Here is a 13052-nt window from a genome sequence, read left to right as displayed (position 1 = left end):
TGGGAGTTTCTAAATCGCCTCCCAGAAACGTTTGACGCCGGGTGTATATATGTTAAACATGCCACGAAGACGAAACACGAGTTTGTTCGGTTAAACAGACTTTTATCTCCCGATAGCAACGATACTAATCGTATCGTAAACATCAGTATACCCACAAATCTAGATGGGCATAAATGTCTGGTCAGAAACATCCGAAGGGAATTCAAAGCTGTGCGAAACACTGGGAAATATCTACCCTCTTCCACGCAATCTAGCCATGTGCAAGGCGATGCTCAATGGATAACTGAAACATTACGTATTCAACTTCTACCGAGACATGGGAGGCGACATTGACCAGCTGGTCACTGCAAGATCACTGTGAGCTGATGAAGGCGCAAAAAACGGTTATGCTGCGTCTGGGGCCCTGTACTTCGTTTTGCGTTCACCCTTGAGCTCCGTACCATCTGTTTATTCCTTTTTCTAAGCTCCAACTGTACCTTACTCAACTAAAGTCTTGTCTCTGTATGTTTATACCCAAGCAAGAAAACAAAAACAAAAGAGTTCAGTCCAGCCCCGACGATAACTAAACGCTGACACTGTCGCCGTCTCGCTCGAACTTACCACCACCTCGCAGCTGCAACCTTTCACAGCCAAATCTTAAGCCACATGACAAGCGTAGGCAGACTCTCTGTCTGTCTTTTCGCGAAACGATTAAAAACGGTTGCGGCTAGTCTTGGAAGTAATTTCGACTGCTTTAAACGAAGCATCCCTTCTGACAAGACCAGTTTCCTGCCCCGTGATCTTGGTTATAGTGAGGGTTTACTGTCTGTTTCCTAGCCCGCAGTCATATTATCTTCCGCTACGTACTTTCCGAACTGTAATTTCACGTATACCACAAAGTTGATGTTTTTTTGTGTTATTACAAACTAACTCATAATAGACCAGCTCGTCACAGTTGCGCTGCCAGGAATCTTGTGGCGAGATCTTCTGCAACCTTCCGTAGATTGACGTTGCCGTTTGTTTGTGTACCAGTATCTGAGCATGTCGAAAGGCTCCTAAGGGGAAAGGGGATATACTGCAGCTGCTACTTGACAATCCCCCTCCCAAATTTACACGTTCTGTTCGCGCTAGATTCTCTTCCCACGCATGAGTAAGCACGGCATTTACTTCGCGACACCAGTGCCGCCTACTGATTGGCTTGGAACTCCCCTTCTATTCTGCTGAACATTTGCTACAAACGCGTTGTTCAACGTTAATAGACTACGAGATTTAGCAGGTTTTAGCGCGACTGTCCTGGGTTCAAGCGCAGCATTGAGGCTTTCCCCAAATATATGTGATTTTGTTACTATAGGATGCTCCTTCATCTCAATTCGGAATATTGTTTTGATAAATTGGGGTGGTTTGGTATCTTTTAAGCATACCAAAGTGTTCTGTTGTCGTTCTGCGTCGTATACCGGAAGGGCTGGGAATTTTCTGTCTCAGAACGGAATATCGCTTGGTTCGCCGCATCTCTGCATCGTGACGTTCTGATAGACTTAACTGTACACCTGGGTGTCGGCACAGCTGGCTCAACGCAGAAAAATTTCCAGCGAGTTGTCGTTTCTCCGCGCACAAGTAAACAACGCTTCCTAGATATTTCGGTCTATTTTCGTTGGACGTCTGAGGCCAGCTGCGTCCGTTGTTTAGGTACACTGTTCTGCGACGCACTAAGCTTCGCTTGCAATGAGTAGGCATTGTTCCGGGAAACGCTACGTTTTCAGACAAAAAAAATTTAGGGATTAGAGAAGGCATCGTTTCAGTGAAGCTGCGGTATTGCCGCCATTTGTGCTTAAACATACAACATTCCGTATTATCCTAAGTTAGCCCGTTCAGGTATTTACTCTTCTTTATTTTACTTTTAATGCAATTCCCATTCTTGAATGCCGTGCAGTTCACGATACATTAACCAAGCGCATTATTTTGTGTTTGATGCGGGTAGCATAACTGAGGAAATGGGCCAGTGAATCTGAGGTACGCATCATTTGCTTGGGCGCCTACCATTCGGATGAGTTGATGGTTCCGGATTCTCCTGCTCACTCAGCTTTCACGGGCGAAATTGATTTTCATATCAGGGAATACCGAAATTAACGTCGCAGTTTCTATCGAGCAGAGCACTCGATCGAGACGGCTGCACTGATTGTTTTTGTTTTAAGGATCAAGCCTCGAGCGGCCCACTACACACCGTGGTGGCTAAGACGTCGTGCTTTGAAGCCCAAGGACGCGGGTACGGTGACGGCCGCGGTGGTGGCTGTTCTGATGGAGGCCAATAGCGAAAACTCGCGTGTATCTTAATTTCAGCGCACGTTAAAGAGCCCCACATGGTCGAAATTGATCCGGAGACCCCTGCACTACGGCTCGCCTTACAGCTGAGAGTTAGCTTCGCACGCAAAACCCGCATATTTTTTTAATTACTAACCAAGAAAGAAAAATAACAAAAGCGTGCGTCGGCCGGGAATCGAACCCGGGTCAACTGCTTGGAAGGCAGCTATGCTAACCACTATACCACCGACGCCGCCGGTCCCGACATTTCCCGGAGCGCATCTCGTATGGAGTCTCTTTGGCGGGTCCATCTGCTCATAGGAGGGCGCTAGAAGGAAGCTACTAAAATAGGTCAGTGGTCGGCACGCGCGGAACCAGCTCTGCAGGAACTTAAGCAGCGCTAGAAGCAGCCAGTTATGCTTGGAAAACGTGGAGGCAGAGCAAGGCAGGGATCCTTGAAGTCGCAAAGGCACCTGGAACTGATGGGATAGGCACGCATGCTGTCGCGCGCAAAACATTGGTGATGAGTCTGGTACCGCTATAGGCATTTCGGGACAAATACAGGATTTTACATCTGTATTTTCAGCTGCGCGGTCTTAGTTCTGCTTTACATATCGCGTGCTTACGCATAAACGTTCTGATCTCTATCTGCCCTGTATACATTTCAGCTGTTTTTTGTGAGTTTCAGCTCAACTTAAAACAGCAGGGATTGTTTATACACTCAAGTACAAATAAAGTTTGTAATGTGAAACTTGCAATATGGCCATTACTGTCAAGGTTTGAAACTATCAACGCTGGCCGTTTGGGACGTCGCATGCAAGCAAAATGATGCAAGAATGAAAATATCGATGCCTTGCAGGTGAACTAGCAAAAGGCAGATTTAATATTGACTGAAGAACATGTTTAGTGTGTATATAGCACAAAAAGCATGCTCCCCTCTTTTTAACAAGAACGATAGTTGAATGCAAAGTTTTTTCGGGAGGGATTCCTTTGTTGGCATATGAGTGTGTACTTTCATTCCCAGACGATTGACTTGGACTAGTTCAGGTTTGACTAACTCGCACGCAGTTTAGACTTTGGTCGCAGTGAACTGACCCTTCGCAAGTTGATGTCGCTCGAAGAAGTGTTCGTATTCATCCAGTGTCGTTGTTACATACAGGAGTGCATGACTGCTCTCTGTTATTTTGCACGTCCACGCACCACTCTCACATTCAAAAGTGCTTCGAGTGTCTGGTAATGCCGCAATCGGATAGACGTCAGCTTCATATCGCGAGGGAAGCAGTTGCGATTACGACCATGGGATGCGCGTTTTTCACTCGCTTTATCCTCGATCATCATCGTGAGAGAACGTTGTCTGTCCTGCAGTGTGTCTTCGACGCGACATACGCCATGAGAGATACACACAAAGCTTCTCTTGAAAACAGGGCAAATTCATCCTACTGTGCACAATGATGCTGAAGCTTTTAGAAAACGATATGGCCATTTTTTCGCCCAAAACCATATGGCATGTAGGTCGAAAGAGGCGCAAATACTCATCCCCGTTATACAAGGACAAAAACAGCGCGAGTTTTTTCGAACACATCACAGTGAATTGCAGCTGTGAACGCGTGCCAGCATATATCCGTGTGGCAGCCAGCAACACGTTTACCAACTGAGAAAGCGTGCGCCTGACTTTATTCACATCATACGTCGGCAAGCTTCTAAGACTCGATACCAGTGCGTTATGAATTGTGCTACATTGTGTGGCATGAAGAATACCTGTCAGTTGGGGAAGTTGGTACTGATTCATTGTTCTCTATTCACGCGAAACCGACACCGTGCATCTTATGTCCTTTTTTTCTTCTTTTGTCGTTTTGGCTCTCTCAGAGCACACGGAATTCTGTGGCATGGTCTCAAGCAAGTTGCGCGAACTCCACATGAACAAGAGGAAATTGAAGCGAAATCCTGGCGCGCATTTTCTACATCCCGTCACAGAATAAAACCAACCACCGAAAAGAAAAAAAAGCATTCGTCGGCCGGGAATCGAACCCGGGTCAACTGCTTGGAAGGCAGCTATGCTAACCACTATACCACCAACTTTTTTTTTCTTTATTGCCCACACCGACGCCGACGAACGCGGTGCTTACCAGGACTCGCCTTGTAAGGGGTATTTTCGGCGTGCCTATCTGTGAAGGGGAGGGCGCCGAGATGGAAGCTGGAGAAATGTGTCAGCGGTCGCCGCGCTCCCAACGAACGCTGCCGAAAGACCAGTGGTGCCTCGGGAGTCAATGATGTTGGGAAAGCGGGATGACAGAACAAGGGTGGAACCACAGAAGTCAGAATCTAAGTGGGAAGGAATGAGAAGAGTAAAATGGGGGCCGCAACCAAGATGAGACTAAAATTAAAATGGAAGATTGCCCCCAGCGGAGGTGTGGCATTCCAAGCGATTTTAGGACCAACTGCGCCTGGTTGAACCCGCGTGGCTGCAAGGATATTTAGTGCCAGGTTTATTCTGCCATACCGGTTTTAAGACACCAACTTAAGTGCACTTGGTGTGCTGTAGGGCTGGGTTTCGGAATAATTTAGACCACCACGATTACACTTTGTGATAGTGCCTCCAATGTAAAATGATTTACACCTTTTCGGTCTATCAATAACACCCTTACACATCTCATTCAAAGGTGTAACCAACGATGAGACACCCTCTAAAAGGGTGTGTTATAGTGTTTCCGCTGGTGTATAAGGCTATTATATTCGACAAAACAACCGTTGATTGGTGTTTTATTTTGTTTTTTGCATCCTGTAGTGGGTAAGTTATAAAAAGTACAAATGCTTCTTGAGGGTGTAAATTATTTTACAGTGTATCCGACTAGCACGTTACTACATAAGCAGCATCCTTTTAACACATCCATAGATTTTACGGCGCGTTCTCAAGCAACGAACCTAATCCAATAGCAGCCCTGTGTGATTTTACCGCTTCAGGCTTGCATGCACAGGTTTAAGTCTATACGCTGCAAGTTTATCCTTTGCTCTTTCAATAAGGACAAGATCTTTCATCAGAAGTTCGCATAGTCTATAACATGTGTCTGCCTTTCGGGTGAGAGTTTTGGGCGTTTTCGCTCCTGGCGATTGATTCAACGGAGGGAACAGTTGATCACCAAGTTTAATTGCAGCAGGGAGTCCAGATGTTCCGCGTCGCTCAAAAAAAAAAAAAAAAAAACAGAGAGAATAAACGTTTAATAGAGCAAACGGCGGCGGTTGAGCCGTCACTCGGTGGGTTGAGTTCGCCTCAGTCCAGGTAAAGGAATGTGCTTTATGGCGATGGGGGAATTTCTCCACTGTTTACAATTACAGCCTTTGAGTACGGAATCGAGACCGCGAACCTCTGTGTGGCTGCACAACATGGCAGGCAATACACATTTCTGCGATTGGCACTTTTATAATATTGTTCTCTGCGTATAGGAAGAACAATAACCTATATTTCTCGAACGCTGAGGAATCGCAGCCCAGCAAACATTTCCTGAATCTCTTCAAGGGACATGTGTGCAGCTTCGAATGGAGGAACTAATGGTCGAGTTTGAGGTATCGAGCTGGCTGTGCACGCCGTCTCACACTACTCGTGCCAAAAAAGGAAAAAAAGGAAAAAAGTGCCGACCGCGGTGAGGAATAGGGGGCATAGTGCGGGGGATTATTTGGCGAAGAACCATGGGGTTGTGCCCTTTCGAGAATATAGCTATGGTCTGCGAATGCAGCACATTGCCGGATTAAAGGGTTTAGGTCCACGATAGATTCCACGTGGGGATGGGGGCTTCCCCTGGTGAATCCGTTTCGAAAAGATGTGAGGGCTGATAGGGGCATCGGCAAGAGTCTTGTTAATCAATTTTGGCTGGGAATGGTTGAGAAGGGACGCCATTGATATGGCTCAGCGGAAGGCTTGATACTATAGGAAACATCCGCGCACGTGGCGAGCTTGGTCTAGCGGAATATGGGCTTGGAAAAAAGTGAATCTAGCCCATCCGAACTGGCTTGGTTTTTTATTGAAGACACCAACCAAGCAGTGTCATGGATAATATATTGTTTGGGGTGGGGGGGAGATAAAATGGAGCAAAAGTTATGGCTACGAGTTGACATCTGCTTTATGGCTTGACGGTTGAGCTCTGCATTATTTTTTCCTGCATTGCTATCCACAATAAACGCGTCTTATAAGCCGCATAGCTCATATGGTCACATTGAAATCACGTACTCTTTCTTGACATTCCTCGGTCTGCGAAGTGGCACTGTAAGGTTATTTCAGCGGATGAAAGAGAGGCTGGGGCTCTTTTTTTTTGCGCTGCAGATGCGATCATGCTCTGTAAGCTAGTCCAAATCTCCAAGCTAACACAGTGCGCCACCTTGTTCCTTTAGTAGACCTTTAGAAGTCGACTTTATTACGAAGTACGGGGCGGAGTTTAATTGGGGACGGGAGAGTTAGAAATAGCTCCATTCTGGCCACGAGAAAAGCGTCGCAATCAAAGCTTTCTGGCGAGCTGAGCATCTCTGCGGTCCGTTTGCGGCCGTATCTCGGCTCCTTCGCTGTCCGACTCTTGTTGAGGATCAGCTTTCCGTTCTGGAATTTTCGCAGAACGAGATACGTGTGCTTCCCCCAATTACTATGAGACGTCAAAGCTGCAGAAGAGGCAGCAAAAGGGCCTTCAGTGAATCGTCCCACACTGTACACTTGAGCTGCTAGACGTGCATAGGATGGAAATGTAGAATGACATTAGTGGCAGATATAGTATTAGTGGTAATGAGCCTTTATTTACAAAGTTCGGAGGGTTGGGCATGAATTCAACTTCTTCAGCTGAAGAGACCGTGATCCCGCGCTCCTTACAGCGCTCAAGTTACCCCGGCTTGCTGTTGATCTGTTAATGATTTGGTCAGGATGGCCGAAACACAGCATACTCTTACTAACATGCACTCTGAGGGCAAGGAAGTCTGCGCCCTTTTGACAGAAAGCGTTATTCTCAAACCGGCTTTGAAAGAACTTAAGCTCCTTAAAATCACGATAAGGGCACACTGGGTACAGGGAAACACAGGTTTGGCAGATAACAGATAACAAAAGAGCAAACCTGCTCGCCGTGAAGCGCTTTTCTGGGCACCTTCCAACGGTGGAAAAACACAGAAGACCGTGATGGCGCCAAAAGTGCAACTGAAAGAATACGCAGGCAGCAGACGTGAATCTACTCCTCCACACAAAAAATTACCCAGGGAGCAGGAAACCACCATTCGGCTGACCCAAAGGCAAGCACTACTCATCCCCGACGAAGTATACATGTTCAAAGGCGGCATAAACACTTTCAAACAATGGACGAGGTATGCTACGTGCTGATCAATCAAGAGCACATGTTATGGCTGTGCCCTAACCCAAAGAGAAGCAATATCCGCAAGGAGTGGCTGACTGAACCGGCCACGCTAGAGCCGCAGGTATCTATGCAGGGTGTGTTCAGAAGACCATAGGCACCCCGCCAGCCTGGTAAGACCTATAAAGAACCCAACAATAAGGGAATCCAGTGACACCCTGGAATGAGAAGACCTTTTGAAACAGCACAGCCCGGGTTCAGTCTGGATTCTGTGCTTGGAATGCAATGACTGGGCTCATGACGACTGCGTGGAGACTCACAAAGTGAATTTCAAGTGCTTGTACTGCAAGAACTGAAGGACTCAAATTTTTTCACACTGTCTCGTTCTTCCCCACGTCGCGTCTCGTTCTGCCCCGCAGGTTGGGTAAAATGAGTCATTTGGTGCATTTTTATTTATTTTTTAAATAAACCTTTGCACAGTCGTATTAATACGTCCATATTTATGTGGCACGTACCTTGTACCCAGAATAACGTTCTTGCATCGACGTTTTAAGGTATCGAGTGAAATAACAAAAATATTCACCATTTTCACATTTTTGTTGCACCTTGCTCAGATTAACCCTAAGCCCCAAGTAGCCCCTTAGCCGTGTTCTGAGCTCTTCCAGTCTTTCCTTTTGGTGGGGCAGTCACGGTTATGCCCAACCAACTGGCCCTCATCCTCAACCCTACCGTAAAGTGTGAATGATTTATTGAAAAACGCAGACGGGAACAAGTAAAGGTAAGGAAGCATTGACCACTGCTGTTCCACCGGGAGCCGAAATTTTCTCTGGCATCGGTTTGCTGCGTACTCGGTGGTCGTCAAAAGCCATCGTTACTGGCAGACACTTATCGGTGATCATCTTCTGTTCCTCGCATTGCCAGATGACATCACTTCGAATGTTGCGTACAAGCTGCAGAAGAACTCTTCATCGGCTGGGTTTCACTGGTAGGCTCTAAAATGCAAAAAAAAAAAAAACGATAATATAACCGCCAGTCTATCGAACACAAACACTCCCTCGAACCTTATCATCATATATTCACCAACAAAAAGTAGAACCAATGAAACAAAAAACACGTGCGTCGGCCGGGAATCGAACCCGGGTCAACTGCTTGGAAGGCAGCTATGCTAACCACTATACCACCGACGCCGACAGGAACTGCGGTTCGACTGGCTCTCGCTGCAGGCGGCTGTCTCCGTTTGGGAAAGGATGGCCTGGTTATGTTTCACACCTCAAAGGTACGAAGGCCTCCAACTTCCCTTACCGCTTTTCTTTTGGTCATTCCCTTGGGCTGCCCTGCACTTGCCAGCGTTTTCTATTATCTTAACCCCGGAGGGTAAGTTCGGCGATCACCACGGCAATCACCCTTGGAATTGTAGACTAATAGGCGTTTCTGTGCGCGCAGACAGGGAATCTCATTGTATATACCGCGTCCCTTTGTGTCTCCGTCATGACGCTCGCTGCGCATACTGTTCCGCCCGAATTTGATGTCCTCGCTTTGCGCGCCTGTAGCAGCCTTGTTGTACGGTTGTGTTTTACAAAATCGGGCGCCAATCGTTGGGTTAATCTTATTACAGCCTAATGAAAACATTGTACCCGGAAATCAGACTGCGTGTGTTCGTAAGCAACTTACGCAGCATTACGCATGGAAATCTTCCATTTCGAGGTCTGTTGTGAGGAGAAAGGAAAATCAGAATGATTAGGCTTAACAGCAGCGTCACTTACATTGCAATAGAAGAAAACGAGGAAAATACGTATTTATTGATTTATTTATTTATTTATTTATTTATTTATTTATTTATTTATTTATTTATTTATTATTACTTTTCCAATTGTTGGCAAAGGGTGCACGTATCTCCTTTGGTGGAGTCTTCCTACATGCACTTCACGACCGTCCATTGCCTGCCCACCATTTTTTTACTCAATATTTTTCCTGAATGATATTTTGCTTAATGGAAACAAAGTCATGCATCGATGATTTTCTTCCCTCTAAGGGCAAAATAGGGCGTCTATTGATTTACACGCTGTCAATTTGTGCGAACAGTGGTTTGGTTTTGGAGCCACGGAGCCCGGCGTTACTTCAATGACCCATTTTCTCGTCTCGTTTTAACCTCCGCCTAAAAACGATGCCTCGCTATAAACATCCGTTTCAAGACGCATCACGGTGGCAGCGCCACTCCGCCGGCGTCGGTGGTATAGTGGTTAGCCAATCTAAAAACGGTGTGGTTAGCATAGCTGCCTTCCAAGCAGTTGACCCGGGTTCGATTCCCGGCCGACGCAAGTTTTTTTTTATACCTTCACTTTCTATAATAAATCAACCATACTTCACCCCGTACCGTGAACATTCCATCTATACTGCAGTGCCCGCCATCCTATCAGCAACCAACTCCAAATGCAAGATATCCGCAAATACCTTTGCAAAATCATTGTGGTTTATTACCGTTAATGGGTGGTATAGATCTGGCAGCTATGCGACACAACTGTCAATGTTGCAGCAGCCAGCTTACGAATACGTCTTTCGTTACCAAGGAAACAACAGCGGCACATCACTATTTTTTCACGAACACGTAAGGGATAGAAACCGAAAATACGGCAGCTGCGTCCGCAACAACCCAGCGGCCATGTAACGATTTGACAAAACAATCGCCTGCTTGCTATGCTGGAAAAATTGAAATATTTTTCTGCACTCAAGGGGATGGGCTTCAAAACAAAGTAGATAATGTCCGCAAACAAGAACGACAGGAGTCCACACGCACAGCTTCAATACAGCTGACAACGAGACCTGATAAGCGGGTAAGAAGTCAGCTGATAAGGTGTACTGTAAAAGTGGTGCTCCCGCCTGCAGAACCCGGCGCAATGACTTCTGCATGATGTATTACGTGTAGGTGACGCACGGAAGAAAGAGAGGGTAATTTCGATGAATGAAAGGTAGGCACAGAGAGGTCAGCCTGATCGTATACAGGCCGTGGCCTGCGCTCTAAGAAATTATCGGACCTCTAAATATAGTCTTCTTTACATATATATCTCTCTGTGTGTGTGCAAGAGAAGGGTAACGCGACGCAATGTTCGCACACGTATAATAATTTTGGTTACACCTTCATTTTATTTTTTTTTATTTCAAATTAGGACATCACGTTATTTCCCACCACAAGCAGAAGTAGCAATACCAACGTTCAGCAGGGCTAATTTCGTTAGTCTCGTTGCGTATTTCCCCCATCATTCTTTCACTCAAATCTATCCACGGCTGCAAATGAAACCAAATAATCTAATGCGAGAAATGGCTGCGACACGTGACGGAAATAATCCCGCAACGACCCCATTGGAGCTATGCAGGATTTCTCAGCATTTAAAGCATGTGCAGAAAAGAGGGAACACGTAAGAAGGTGTTTAAAATTAACTTCAAAAGTTCTAAATGCCCCGCACCGACAGCGGTAGAACGCGCGAAAACACGTATATTTGCAAAAGCATGCAAGTAAGGAAAGCAGTCCACAAAAATTTGACGTTGGTCCAAAGATGACGTGTAAATCACATTCAGTTTGTTTCAAAATGTGTTATAAAGACGAAACGTAATTCGAGTTTGAAACTGGTGCAATTAGAGAAACACAGCAGCCTTATCATCCACCGCATTTCTAGGGAAAATTTATAGCATTAGGCTTACTCATCTATCGTGAATGTGAAATACGGGCACAGCCTTCGCCAATACGACCCACCAACTTGCAAGCAGATCACTAGCGCAGCTCGCCACAAAATAAACTCTCGCTCCCAGAAATCCCCCACGTAGCTAAAAGTATGGTTAGGCTCGGAGAGATCAGGGGCGGTATTCTCGAGTTTTGTCCCTTTTGCGTCCCTTTCAAAAGTGTCCCTTTTGGCGAGCCCTGATTGGCTAAAAGCAAACAACCGGAAGTGACGTAGCACAAGCGCGGCAAACTTACTGCCAACGCCCACTGCTTAACCGGAAGTACGTCACGATGAAAGGGACGCAGAAGGGACGTTTTCAAAAGGGACAGTTACGAGAATACCGCCCCAGAAGAGGGGCAACAGGTTGCATAGTGCGAAGTGTATTTTTGGGAGAGACAGTGGGAAAGAACTAAGTGTGCATTCCTGTGGAAGCCTCACTAGCGAAACTCTAGAGCGAGGTTCGTGTCTGTTTGGCGTCGGTTCGCGACAATATCTAGCCTTCTCAGATCACAGCTGTCTCAGGGCAGCTCTTGTCGCAGATCGCCTTTGGTTTCTGGCTTTATCTGGCAACGGTATTTCTTGGGATGTGACGTAAAGGCGGGAGCGCATTCTATCTCTGTAAAACAGGAGCGCCTGATAACTGACTGACTGACTGACTGACTGACTGACTGACTGACTGACTGACTGACTGACTGACTGACGGACTGACGGACTGACTGACTGAGTGACTGACTGAAAATGACATACTTCCCAACGCTTAGCCGAAACCGATAGACACAGATTTGAAATCTTTGGAGTGCATTTCTAGCATACCGTAGGGGCTCACAAAGGCTGCGTCGTTTCTTTCAATTACGCCCATAAGGGAGCAAAACGGAAACATTGTGCCTCACAATTTTTTAATTACCTTGCGTGCACCCTATGTAATATAGAACTGGTTTTCCCGATGTATATAATCCGCAGAGATATCTTAATAACAGTTTCACGGTTTCGCCGAATGAAACCTTATGTGGCAAATCCGGATTTGGGAGTAAATTGGGTGATTTTCGGATTTTTCAAAACATGCTTGCTCTTTCGATACCCGAATTAATTTTTTGGTGACAATGTTCCCTATAAATTTGGACGAGTGCAGATTTAAGCATCTCGCCCTTACAGATGCCGCTAAAAGAACAAGTGGGATTTCTTAAAATTACACCCTGAACCTTTTAAAAATTCTCTTTTAGATGATAAATATGACATCATGAATAGTTTTCCTCTTCTTATGTATAAAATGGGGCGTGTATTACTTCACAGGCCAGTTGTGAGTTTGAGTGAGGTGGCGTTTTGATTTTGGCGCCGCCGAAACCGGGCTTGGGGTAGTGGCCTATTTTCCTCCGTTCTCGGCCTCCACCAAAAAACAAGATTCTGCGCTCAATATATCCCCTACAAGGACCGACGCGGAGGGGCTCTATTCCGTCGGCGTCGGTGGTATAGTGGTTAGCATAGCTGCCTTCCAAGCAGTTGCCCCGGGTTCGATTCCCGGCCGACGCAAGCATTTTTTTTATTATAAAGCCTCGCAGCTTCTGTTTCTATATGTTGACTTCCCACCTATACTGCGGCGACCGAAATACTTTCAGCACTCAACTTAAGGTGCGACATGCGGCCAATCCCTCGAAAGGATATAGTAGAATTGCGTTACGATTCAGGATAATATAAGTTATAGAGCGGACGTCTCTGCGGTGGCAGTTGTGAACTTACGACTGAT

At 46.1% G+C, this 13052-nt stretch overlaps 4 non-coding genes across 4 annotated transcripts; 2 read left to right on the top strand and 2 right to left on the bottom strand.

The window, feature by feature from the left end:
* Positions 1-2458: 2458 nt before the first annotated feature.
* On the bottom strand, positions 2459-2530 carry Trnag-ucc (transfer RNA glycine (anticodon UCC)). Its single transcript has one exon. It is a non-coding gene; the product is annotated as a tRNA-Gly (tRNA).
* A 6180-nt stretch (positions 2531-8710) lies between these two features.
* Trnag-ucc (transfer RNA glycine (anticodon UCC)) lies at positions 8711-8782 on the bottom strand. The gene has a single exon. It is a non-coding gene; the product is annotated as a tRNA-Gly (tRNA).
* A 1035-nt stretch (positions 8783-9817) lies between these two features.
* On the top strand, positions 9818-9913 carry Trnag-ucc (transfer RNA glycine (anticodon UCC)). Its single transcript has one exon. It is a non-coding gene; the product is annotated as a tRNA-Gly (tRNA).
* A 2853-nt stretch (positions 9914-12766) lies between these two features.
* Trnag-ucc (transfer RNA glycine (anticodon UCC)) lies at positions 12767-12838 on the top strand. Its single transcript has one exon. It is a non-coding gene; the product is annotated as a tRNA-Gly (tRNA).
* Positions 12839-13052: the final 214 nt, after the last annotated feature.

The sequence above is a fragment of the Haemaphysalis longicornis genome, unplaced genomic scaffold, assembly GCF_048455015.1.
Source record: "Haemaphysalis longicornis isolate Haplotype H1 unplaced genomic scaffold, Haemaphysalis longicornis Haplotype H1 scaffold_6, whole genome shotgun sequence".
In the NCBI taxonomy this organism is placed as follows: Eukaryota; Metazoa; Arthropoda; class Arachnida; order Ixodida; family Ixodidae; genus Haemaphysalis; species Haemaphysalis longicornis.
Note: the sequence above shows the minus strand (reverse complement) of the source record. Positions and strands in the feature narration are given on the sequence as shown.